Here is a 12,682-nt window from a genome sequence, read left to right on the forward strand (position 1 = left end):
TATTTATTTTATTTTTTTATCCTCACCCGAGGACATTTTTCCATTTTTTGTACAGATAGAGTGGGACGGAGAGAGAGGAAGAGAGAGAGAGGGAAACATCGATGTGAAAGGGACACACCGAGTGGCTGCCACCCGCACGACCAACCAGGGCCGGGGACAAACTGCAACCGAGGTACGTGCCCTTAGCGGGAACCGAACCCGGGTCTCTCCGGACCGCAGGCGGACGCTCTAACCGCTGAGCCAAACCGGCCAGGGCTTCTTTTATACATTTAAAATTGAGAGAATTTAAGGAATATTACCTGAAGGTGGGCAAAAGCAAAACAAGGATTAAATTACAGGATAGTTAACAAGATTATGTGCTCTCTTGAGGGTGGTCACAGTTTATTTCAAATGTGTGTTCACCTCTAGATGCACAGAAACAATGGACAGGATTTACGTAAAACAAAGATAAAAACCTTTCACTAAAGAAATTATGTCTGGGGCATGACTACCTACCATGACCTGCCCAGTTAAAATTTATAATTAGATCACACTGTGAGGTTATTTTTCATAAAACCCCATAAATTTTTGGTCCACAGTCCCCCCTTTTGATTATAAATTAGTTTGAAGGATGCATTCATGACAAACCTTTTAATAGGACAGTGTGGTCTCACAGTGGTAGGAAGACTCATTTCCTACAGAGTCTCAGTATGGACATCATCTTGTTGACTATTGGGGATGGGGCTATACTATAACCATGGATTTGAGTTGAGACTGAATTTTCCCAAAACCTTAAGCGCAGGTAAAAAGAAGAAAGTCAAGTGTTATGGCTTTCATTGTGGAAAAACAACAACATCAAAAAACACTCTGGATTATACTGTTGCAAGAGAAATCAGTGGCCAAATTTCTCCATTGCTAGTGGGAGTGGGGCTCTTGCAATATCTTGAGAAAAGGAATTTTCTAAGACTTGCATGGGAGAATGAATTTTTTTGGCCTCACCCAAGGACATTTTTGCAGTCATCTTCAGATAGAGTGAGAGGGAGAAAGAAAGAAACATTGATGTGAGAGAGACACATCGACTAGCGGCCACCCACACCACTCCAACCAGGGCTGGGGACAAACTGCAACCAAGGTATGTGCCCTTGGTGGGAACTGAACCTGGGTCTCTCTGAACTGCGGGCTGACACTCTAACCATTGAACCAACCAGCCAGGGTGAGAATGAATTATTTTTATTTGCATGGAGTTATATTCTTCAGGCTTTAAGTCTCAGTTTCTTTAGTCCAGGCCTAGAAAAGGGGCAGCTGGGGCTTTAGTAGAGCTAGAAGTAGGGCCAGTGTCCAGAGTTTTTGTTCTATGGTGGAACTGGGTCCAATGTGGCATCGGGCATCAAGTTAATTCCATTCATTGTGTGGAGTCTACATGGCCACGGGCCATGTGGGTGCATGCAGGGAAAGGGTCCCCCTGCGATAGGAGTCCCAAGAGAGCAAGAGGGCCAAGTGCCAAGAGAGACCAAGAGAAGGAACTTCCTTTGTTCAGGAGTTGCACCGTTGTAATGGCCACACCTATTCTGGTCATTAAGTTGTTCCCAGGTGTGACTGACAGGTAAATACCTTCCCACGTCACCCACACCTTAGTGGACATATACCTATACTGCCTTTGTCCAGTTCCCTTTCCCCATCAATCTACCAGGAACAGACCTGGTGAATGTTAACTTGCAGCTTCCTGGCAAAGCTGTATAAATGGCATGCCTATATTATCTAGTCTTCCCTTTACTCCTTTCCTGTTAAATAATAACCAAGTTATTAATTGTATCGATGCATGTCTGTCCTGTGAACTATCATGATCCCAGTTTTGCCTTCTGTCTCATTTTTCTGTATTTGGCATCTAATATAACATTTATATAAGCCATAAAAAGAGTATTAACAGCCCTGACCAGTTTTGCTCAGGGGTTAGAGCGTCAGCCCACAGACCAAAGAGTTGAGGGTTTAATTCTGACCAAGGGCATACACCTCAGTTGCGGTTCGTCCCTGGCCCTGGTATGAGTCGTACAGGAGGCAACCAATCGATGTGTCTCTCTCACATCGATGCCTCCCCCCCCCGCCCCCTATCTAAAGATAGATGGAAAAAATGTCCTCGGGTGAGGAGTGAAAAAAAAAAAAGGTTTTAACAGTTAGGTTATTCATATTCAGTAATTGAAAACAGTTGGACTATATAGAAAAACCCAAAGAACAAGTATTATTCTTATTATGACTAATATTATTAGCAGACAGGTAAAGATAAGCAGTTGGTTTGTGTACAATATCAATATATATGCCTTGCCAATCTCTTTGGATAGCTATCTACCTCTGAAGTCAGCTGCTTCTCATAGAGGACTTTGATGACCATTGTAGGCAGAGTCAAGTGTCAGAAACCTTAGGTGTCAATTTGTGGTTAGGTACCTAGTAAGGACCCTTCCAATGAGGTTGGAGAGTGTCTTTTATTTGATGTTCTTTCCAAAAAACAATGATCTAAAGTCTGTCTCCTGGGAGCTTGCTGTGAGACTTTTTTTGTTTTGTTTTAAAATAAATGTTGTGGTACTTTTTAACTAGTAAACTTGAGAAATTATAATTTAAAAGTTATAAGAGATTAGGAATATAAGTATTTTGGATTTTGATTTTTCAGTTAGAAGAGTAACTATTGATGAAGTGTACGTATTTGACTTCCTGGAGGAATTATATGGGTTATACCTGGTATTGCATAAATTTGGACATTCTGTCTCTTGAGAATAAATGTTTTTTTGGAGGGTTTTCTTCTTATACCTATATGGTACACATGTTGTTTGTATGGTAAAAGTTATGGTGAGAAATCTAAAAGTTGTTGGTACAATTCTCAGAGCTTAAGTATGTATTCCAAATACAAGCAAGTTAACTACTGATGGCTAAGGAGAAATAGAAAACACATGAGTAAACTTTCATTTAACTTTGTAGGTATAGTCATATAAGACAAATTAAACATAGTTCATTTGTTAAACAAAGAATAGCTTCCCCTCATTCTAAGTAATGTCTAAATACTTAAGATCAAAAACTTCACATGGCTAGTTTATGCATTCTCATGGAATGCTTTTAACTGTTCACTGACTCATTACCTATTCATCTATAGCTAATGTAAAACCACTTTTGTTGTGGTTTCAAAAATATGGAGGTTATGTGATTCAGTGCATGCAGTTTAGAATGTAGATTATCTTTCAATAATAAAAAACATCCTTTGCCAAAAAATCCAGTATGAGTGTGCTCAAAATATCAAGTGCTTTTGAAGTTTTAAAATAAAAAAAGCTCCCAACAACAAAAATCCAACAACAAACGAACAAAACCCCCCAGAACATGTCTTGTAAACAAAAGCGCTTAGCAGACATCCTTAAACCTCCTTGAGAGAATTTTTAGAACATAAGAGGGGCAGAGACAGAGACAGAAGTAGAAAAGGAGGGAATTTCTCCTTGAATTTTTTTTTTAACCAAGGACATTTGGTGTTGAGAGGAGAAGGAGGAGAGGAGAAATGAAGAAAGAACATGATTTGTCTCAAAGATTTATTTTGTAATTGATTGTAGCTTATAAAGGTTTTCATTGATAGTTGTACGGGAGGGAGAACTCTAAGTTTCAATGCTGACACTTTGAAGAGTTGCCCTGTTGTTGCAGCTGCTTGGGCAGCCGTGCTCAAACATCAATGGTGCATTGTGGCAGCTTGCTCCGCTTCCCTGTTTCTGATGGACGTTCTCCAGGCAGTGAAGGGCAAAGGGGCTGGCAATGCTGGTAACTGGCATAATAGAAGTTGTTGGACCAGTTTGGAGTGTATGTGTGTGAACTGAACACTTAATGACAGATTCTGTATTATGGTCAGTCTAAGTTCAGGGTCAGAAAGTACTTTCTGGTCAATTAATAGGTGTGAAATATATATTTTTATGTTTCCTTTCTGTGGCATACAATGCATATTATTTAGTTTTTGTTTAGTGTTTGGTAGAAGGGACTAATGTTTATGGCCTGGAAAAAAATCAGTATCTACTCAGATATAACTACACTGAAATATTTCCATCATAAAATAAATAATTAACTTTTACTGTTCATAATGTTTTATTATTGATTTTTTTTAGGATTTCTAAATAAACTTTTCTGCTATTTGTGAAAATTTGTTTCAGTTTTTTGCTCTCTTCTATATGATCAATGACACTCTAATTTATTCTTTTAGAATCATAAACTTTTAGAACAGATATGAAAAGTGACCTCATACTGAATAGATAGGGTCATTACTTGGAATAATATGACATAATGTTAGGAGGTGATGCAGAAAAGGAAGAGATAATGAACATTTTTTACTTATATATTTTTTCTGCTAAGAGGAATAGTCTTCATCTTGGAAGGAGGGAATGGAAATCAATGATTTAATTGGTCAGTAGAGGCCATTTTTGCAAATTTAAAATTTTGTAGAGTTTGGCAAATTTTATTTTAGAAAGATAACTATATATATATACCTGCACATTTATAACTATGTGTTCTTTAAAGTATTGTCAAGATATATTTTTACTGAATTTTACGGTGATTCTGAGAAGTAATAAATTATGATTTAGCAAGCAACTAAAGAATTTTGAATAGTACACCCTAGGTCAGACCTTTCCACTCAATCTCATTTATTATTCACTATCCCCAAGAAGATGCTATTACCTCCATTTATAGATGTGTTTACTGAAATTAAGTAATTTTTTCTTAAAATTTTTTTTTCTTTTATTGATTTTACAGAGAGAGGAAATGAGAGGGAGAGAGAGATAGAAACATCGATGAGGGAGAACATTGATTAGCCACCTCCTGCATGCCCCCCACTGGGGATTGGGCCTACAACCTGGGCATGTGTCCTGACCGGGAATTGAACCCGTGACCTCTTGGTGCATGGGTCAACACTCGGCCACTGAGCCACACTGGCCAGATGAAATTAAGTAATTTTTTTTAAGCGACACAGTTGTCCATCAAAGCACCTGGAATCCAAACTTAAGGACTTTTGTTCCAGAGCCTATGCTTTTCCCACTGAAATTCATAACTTTCAGATATGATTACATTTGGAGAGTTGGAAGATATATAATACTGGATATAAGCAAATGTGTAAAATCTTAAAGATAAAATAAAGATAAATTTTGCAATCTACAGACTTAACTTTGTTTATCTTTTGCAAAATTCTGAAATGAAATATTGACTAGATTATTTGTAATCATGTAGAAACCAAGGTGATTATGAAGAGCCACATCATGATTTCACCAAGGGCAAGTCATATCATACTAATCTCATTTCTCTTATTTGATCAAGTTAAATAGGTTATCAGATAAGAACATTTTGCAAACATGTATCTTGGTGTAAGCATAGGATTTGACAAAATGATGTCGGTAGAGTTAGGTAGATTCTTAAGCTATTTGAAACTACTCAGGTAGTCATATTTGTTTTTGGTAAATATTTAGTAATTACCTACTTAAGAAAACACACTCTCAACTTGGATCTAGGAGAAGGATTTCCTGTAGAGGTGGCATTTTAACTGGACCTTGCATTATAAATAGGATTTGTATAAAGAAATAGGGGAAAGGTTTGCAAGTAATAACGTTAGCTCACATTTATTGACTATATACTCCGTTATATTTATTCTTCACAAGAATCCTTTTTAGGTAGATTCTGCATTATTATTCCTATTTTTAAAGTGATAATACTAAAAGTACAGACGGTGTAAGTATAACTTGCTCTGTAAACTGTTGGAGTCAGGATTTAAACTTAAGCAGATTACCTTAGAGCCTGTACTCTTAAGAAATAAAATCAAGCAAATGGGCAATAAGAGGTTGTTTAGGTAATGATACACAGTTCAGTATGGCTGGAACGTAGGTATGCCTAGAGGAAGATATCAAGTAATACCTTTGACTTTGTTGTTGTCAGTGTTATTTTATATACAATGATTTGGATGAAAGTATAAAAAATCTCCATAAAATTGGCCCTGGCCGGTTTGGTTCAGCGGTTAGAGCATCGGCCTGCGGTCAAAAGAGAGACCTGGGTTCAGTTCCCGTTAAGGGCAAGTACCTCGGTTGCAGTTTGTCCCAGGCCTTGGTTGGGTTGTGCAGGTGGCAGCCACTCGATGTGTCCCTTTTATGTCGATGTTTCTCTTTCTCTCTCTTCCTCTTTCTCCCTCCCACTCTATCTAAACAAAAAAATGGAAAAATGTCCTCTGGTGAGGATAAAAAAAAAAACTCCATAAAATTGTAAAATTATTGACGGATGAACTTTAAGAGGAATAAATATAATTTCTGTATTTTGTTTCAAAATATTAATACCATAACTAAGTGTCACATAAAATACACAGTTCTTGAAAATAAACCCTGACATTTATATGAGACAATTGGGAGAGGCAGATACTTAACAAAAGGAACAACTAATGCCATCTTCTTCTGCATTGAAATAAGTATATGTTCTGTGCCTAGATATACTTTGCTGGCCATAATGCAGAGAAGGGGAAGCAAAGAAGAGCACAAATGATCACACTGAGTTGAGAAGACAGACATTAAATGTCAGAGAGATTGAGAAAGTGGAATTAGTAGGGTCATGCGGGAGGCAACTAGTTGATGTGTCCCTCTCATGTCCATGTTTTGCTCTCCCTTTCTCTCCTTCTCTCTTCCTCCCACTCTATCTGAAGATAAATAGAAAAAAATATCCTTGGGTGAGGATTAAAAAAAAGAAAGATGAACCACTCGCAGAGCTTATACAAGGATTGGAGATACCTAGCTTTGGTCAGCCAAAGTGGAGAGATCTTTTAATAGTGTGGGGAATGGAAACCCAAAAGAATCACCCTTTTTTCCATATCAGGTAAGATTGACAAATTTCAGGAATTAGGATGTGGGCATGTCTTTGGGGCTATCAGTCAACCCACCATACCAGAGAAATTTAAAAAAAAATACTTTTAACTAAATTATAATGAAAATATATTTTTGGATGCAGCAAACACAATGGTTAGAAGAAAAATTGTAGCTTTAAATTATATTAGAAATGAGGAAGATCTATAATCAATGATCTAAGAGTCTGCCTTAAGGAGTTTGACAAAAATGGCAATTGACCACAAAATAAGTAGGAGTGAGGAAATAATAAAGCTAGAAATAAAATAAATAAAAATATACAAACAGAAGAAAAATAAATGATAAACTTTTAGGTACTCAGATCATGAAAAAAGAGAAGGTAAAAATTGCCAATATTAATCATGAAATAGGGAAATAACTACAAATCTTATAGATATTACATAAATAATAAAAGAATATCGTGATCAGTTTTATGCTAGTAATTCAGCAACTTAAATGAAATGGACAAATTCCCTGAAAGACAAAGTTAAATAATACTTAATGATGAAAGACTAAATGCTTTCCTATGAATATCAATAACAAGGTAATCATATTCACTTCAACCACTTCTAATGGAGAGCCACAAATGCAATAAAGCAAGAAAAAGAAAGGCATAAATGTTGGAAAGGAAAAAGTAAACTTTATTCATTCACAAATGACATGATCTTATTCTTTTTTTTTTCTTTGCTAAATAATTAAACAGTGAAGTGAAATATTTCCTTTACTCTTTCTCCCTTTTTTATGCACAGAACAGAAACACATTGTCATGCCTTTATACTATTTTTTTTTTATCCTCATCTGAGAACATTTTTCTATTTTTTTTGTTCAGCTAGAGTGGGAGGAGAGAGAGAGAAACATCGGCGTGAAAGGGACACTTCGAGTGGTTGCCACCCGCACGACCCATCCAGGGCCAGGGGCAAACTGCAACCAAGGTACGCGCCCTTAGTGGAAACCGAACCTGGGTCTCTCTGGACCACAGGCTGACTCTCTAACCGCTGAGCCAAACCGGCCAGGGCTCAAACTATTTTTTATTTGCAAATGCAGCTACATGATTTCACACAATTCTAAACGACATAAAATATATTTCCTTGTGTATAAATAACTTACATACTCTCCATAAAGAAAATGCTCAAAGGTGCTAGAACAGATCATGCACTCCTACAGTGTTCTTATATGCAACAGAGTTGATGCACAATATATAAGCAAATCCAATATTAGAAACTCAGGCACTCGATTAACTTTAATAAAATTTCTCAAACTATATCAATATATCTAAAGTGCATATATTTTTTAAAAAGAATTTATATGAAATTCTATGAATCTACAAAAGCTAATAGAACTAATAAGATAATTCATCATACTTACAGAGTACAAGATAATATACAAAAATCAAGTATACTGCATGTTAACAGCAAACAATTAGAAAAGAAAATATAAAATACCATTTATAATAGCATAAAAATATTTAGGTATAAAATTAACTCTGTATAGATAGATACGATATAGATAGAGATATATGTGACTTATACTTTGAAAACTAACAAAATATTTCTCAGATAAATTAAAGATGACCTAAGTATAAGGAATGATAAACCATGTTCATGGATCCAAAAACTCAAAATTGTTAATGTTGCTTTTTTCCTGATACAATCTATAGAATCAGGGAAATTCCTGTTAAAATTAAAGCTAGCTTTTTTTGTTGTTGTTAAATCCTCACCCGAGCATATTTCTCCATCTTCAGATAGAGTAGGAGGGAGAGAGAGCAAGAAATATTGATATGAGAGAGCTACATTGATTGGTTGCCTCCTGCACGATCCCCATCAAGGGCCAAGGACTGAACCGCAACCGAGGTATGTGCCCTTGGCCAAATCGAACCCGTGACTCTTTAGTCTGCGGCTGACTCTCTAACCACTGAGCAAAACTGGCCAGGGAAAAGCTAGCTTTTTATATATATATTGATAAGGTATTTCTAAAAATTATTTAAAAATATAAGTGACCCAGAATAGCTGGGATAATATTTTAAAATGAAGAACTAAGTAGAAGGACTTGTATTACCTGATTTTAAAACTTACTCTGAACCAGCAGCACTCTAATAGGCTTTTTGCATAAAGATAGACTTATAGGTCAATGCATAAGAATAGAGAACCCAGAAACAGACGCACACATACATGGATAGTAGATTTTTGACAAAGGTGCCAAGATAATTCAGCAGGGAGAAAAAAATCTCCCTAACAAATGATGCTAGTACAACTGGTTAAATCTAAACATTTTCTAGAAGATGGGGGAAAATGTTTGCAACTTTGGAGTAGGCAAATCTTTCTGAAAAAAGATACCAAAAGCATGAACCATAAAAAAATAAATAAATTTTATCACAATAAAAAATGTAAAAATTGACTCTGAAAAATGAGAAGGTAAGCCATATATAATACAGAAAAATATTTGCAGTGCTCGTATCTGACAATTTATTTGTATTCAGAATGCTTAATAACTCTTTTACCCAATAAATAAGATAAACAATACATTTAAAAAAAGTGAACAAGCCCATCCATTGTGACTCAGTAGCTGAGCATTGACCCATGCACCAAGAGGTTGCCGGTTCGATTCCTGGTCAGGGCACATGCCCAGGTTGTGGACCAAATCCCCAGTGGGAGGCATGTAGGAGGCAGCCAATCGATGTTCTGTTTCATTGATGTTTTTATCTCTCCCTCTCCCTTCCTCTCTCTCTCTAAAATCAATAAAGAAAAAAAAAGTGAACAAAATATTTTGATCTTTCACCAAATAAGATGTAAGAATGGTCAATAATACATGAAAATATGCTCAGTTATCATATTTTTTGATTTAGTTATAAAAAAATTGCAAATTAAAGCTGCAAGGAGATAGCACTGCACACTTAATAGAATAGCTGAAATTACAAACTCTGATGATACCATATATGGTAAGGATATGGAGCAGCTAGAATTCTCATTCCTTGCTGGTGACAAATGTAAGGTGGTAGACAACCACTTGGGAAAACTGTTTGACTATTTTTTATAAAGTTTTACCATACGCTCACCATATAGTCCAGCAATTTCTCTCCTAAATGTTTCCCCAAGAGAAATTAATGTGTCCACCTGAAAGACTTGTAAATGAATGTTCATAGCTGCTTTATTCTTAATAGCCTAAAACGAACATCGACCCACATCAGTCTATTGGACAAAAATTATGGCATATTTATATAATGGATACTATTCAGCAGTAAAAATGAATAAGCTATATGCATGGATTTTGTTTTTTATTTCTTTCCTTTTGTTTTTGTTTCTCTGCTAGTTTATTCCATCAAACATTATTTCACAGGATCAACTGAAATGGAGACTGTGTATGGATTCTACAGCAAGATTACTATATATCATTAGTATCTGTTATTATATAGAATGGTATTATATTTATATATAATTGTGTAAGAGATTAGTATATATATAGAAGTTCACATGTCCAGCAGGCCAGACTGCAGGTCTCTCCTTGCTGCTGTGGTGCTAGAGCTGAGTACTAGTTGCAGTGGCCGGAGTCATGGCAAGACAGGCATTTAGAAAGTTTCTTCCCCTCTTTGAAAGAGTGTTAATTGAAAGGAGTGCTGTGGAAACTGTAACCAAAGGAAGCATTATGCTTCCAGAAAAATCTCAAGGAAAAGTATTCAAGCAACAGTAGTAGCTGTTATATCCCACTCCAAGGAAAGGGTGGAGAGATTCAACCAGTTAGTGTGAAGGTTGGAGGTAAAGTTCTTCTAGAACTACCAAAGTAGTTCCAGATGACAAGGATTATTTCTTATTTAGAGATGGTGACATGTTTGGAAAGTATGTAGACTGAAATAAATCACCATTAAAATGGCATTATGTGAAGCTGCTCATTCCGTTGAAGTTCTGAAATCTTTCATCATGTAAATTATTTCTGTGTCTCTTCTGATAAACTAATAAACCCGGCTGGTGTGGCTCTGTAGACTGAGTGTAGTCCCATGGACTGAGGTCCCAGTTCTATTCTTGGTCAGGACACATGCCCGAGTTTTGGTCTGGATCCCCAGTAGGGGGTGTGCAGGAGGCAGCCAATCAATGTTTCTTTCTCACATTGATGTTTCTATCTCTCTCTTCCTTCCTCTCTCTCTAAAAAAAAAATCGATAAAAAATATTTATGATAAGCTAATGATATCCAAACTAATGACATCCCATGTCTCTTAAAATTTAGTTTCATTGTATGAATATAAATATTGCCAAATAAAAAAAATAAAAAAATGGTCCAAAAATATTAGTATACATATACATATATAATATTGTATTGTGTATTTAGTTAGATATGTTATTTATAATAGTATAATAATAATCTTCAGTAAGTGAGGGACATACTTTTTTGTAAGCCCTACACTTTCCTGATACCTTTCTTCTTGAATTTCATTGAAAACTGTCTCATTCTCGCAGTAACTAACAGTCATCAAAGATAAATACATTGAGCTAAGCATTCTTACAAGGGTTCTCACAATAGACCTTTGGTGAATACTTGGAGAGTTCCTTTTTTTTTCATTGAGGGATACTAAATCACAAAGGGGAAAGAGAATCTGTCCAATAGCTAGTACATAGCACAGCCAGGATTTAATCCACCTTGTTTGGGAGGGATAGTACTGGTTCTTAACCATTGCCCAGTACTGTCTCCTTCACTAGTTGAAGCCCAGTGTTCAAGTAATTTGATACTCTACTTGGTGCCAGAACCTTCTTCTCAAATACTGTTGGGGTCCAAAGGAAAATGTCCCATTCTTTTACTACCTTTATACCTGGTTAACAAAATTATATAGGTTTCAGTTGCACAATTCCATAACACATTATCTGTACACTATTGTGTGTTCACCAACCCAAGTCAAGTCTCCTTCCATCACCATTTACTGCCCCATAACCTCTCCCCCCCCTTTCCTCCCCCTGGCAATCACCACGTTTCCCTGTCCGTGAATTTTTTTCTTTTTGCACAATCCCTCCACTACCCCTCCCCGAGCCCTCCACCCCTAGTTCCTCTGACAACTGTCAGCCTGCTGCTTATTTATTGGTCAATCTGTATTTTGCTTATTAGTTCATCTTGTTAATTGGATTTTACATATGAGTGAAACCATATAATTTTTGTCTTTTTCTGACCTGCTTATTTCACTTTGCATGATGCTCCAGGTTCATCCATGATGTCGCAAAGGAAAAGATATTCTTTTTTATGGCCAAGTAGTAGTCCATTGTGTAAATGTATCACAGCTTTTTTAACCACTTATGTGATGGGCATCTGGGCTGCTTCCAAATCTTGGCTATTGTAAATAACACTGCAACGAACATATGGGTACATATATTCTTTTGAATTAGTGTTTCTGTTTTTTTCAAATATATTCCCAGAAGTGGGAACAGTCATAAGAATCTTCCATTTTTAATTTTTTGAGTTCCATACTGTTTTCCACAGTGCCTGCACCAATCTGCATTTACATCAACATGTAAAAGGTTTCCCTTTTCTCCACATCCTCGCCAACACATATTGTTTGTTGGTATGTTGATACTAGCCATTTTGACAAGTGTGAGGTGATGTCTCACTGTGGTGTTAATATGCATTTCTTTGATGATTAGTGACATCAAGCAACTTTTCATGTCTATTGGCTATCGGTATGTCATCATTGGAGAAGTTCAGTCCTTTGGCCATGTTTTAAACTGGATTGTTTGTTTTTTTGGTGTTGAACTTTGTAAGTTATTTATAAATTTTGAACATCAACCCCTTATCAAATGTATCATTAGCAAATATATTCTCCCAATCTCCCAAAGTGGGTTGATGGT

At 36.2% G+C, this 12,682-nt stretch overlaps 1 protein-coding gene and 1 pseudogene across 1 annotated transcript in view; both read left to right on the forward strand.

Annotated features, from left to right (window-relative positions):
• The window catches only part of ZBTB20 (zinc finger and BTB domain containing 20), an 811,826-nt gene that overhangs the window by 81,406 nt on the left and 717,738 nt on the right, over window positions 1-12,682 (forward strand). The window lies entirely within an intron of this gene.
• Window positions 10,409-10,812, forward strand: LOC118617737 (annotated as a pseudogene).

This window comes from Molossus molossus, unplaced genomic scaffold, assembly GCF_014108415.1.
Source record: "Molossus molossus isolate mMolMol1 unplaced genomic scaffold, mMolMol1.p scaffold_m16_p_5, whole genome shotgun sequence".
Taxonomy (NCBI): Eukaryota; Metazoa; Chordata; class Mammalia; order Chiroptera; family Molossidae; genus Molossus; species Molossus molossus.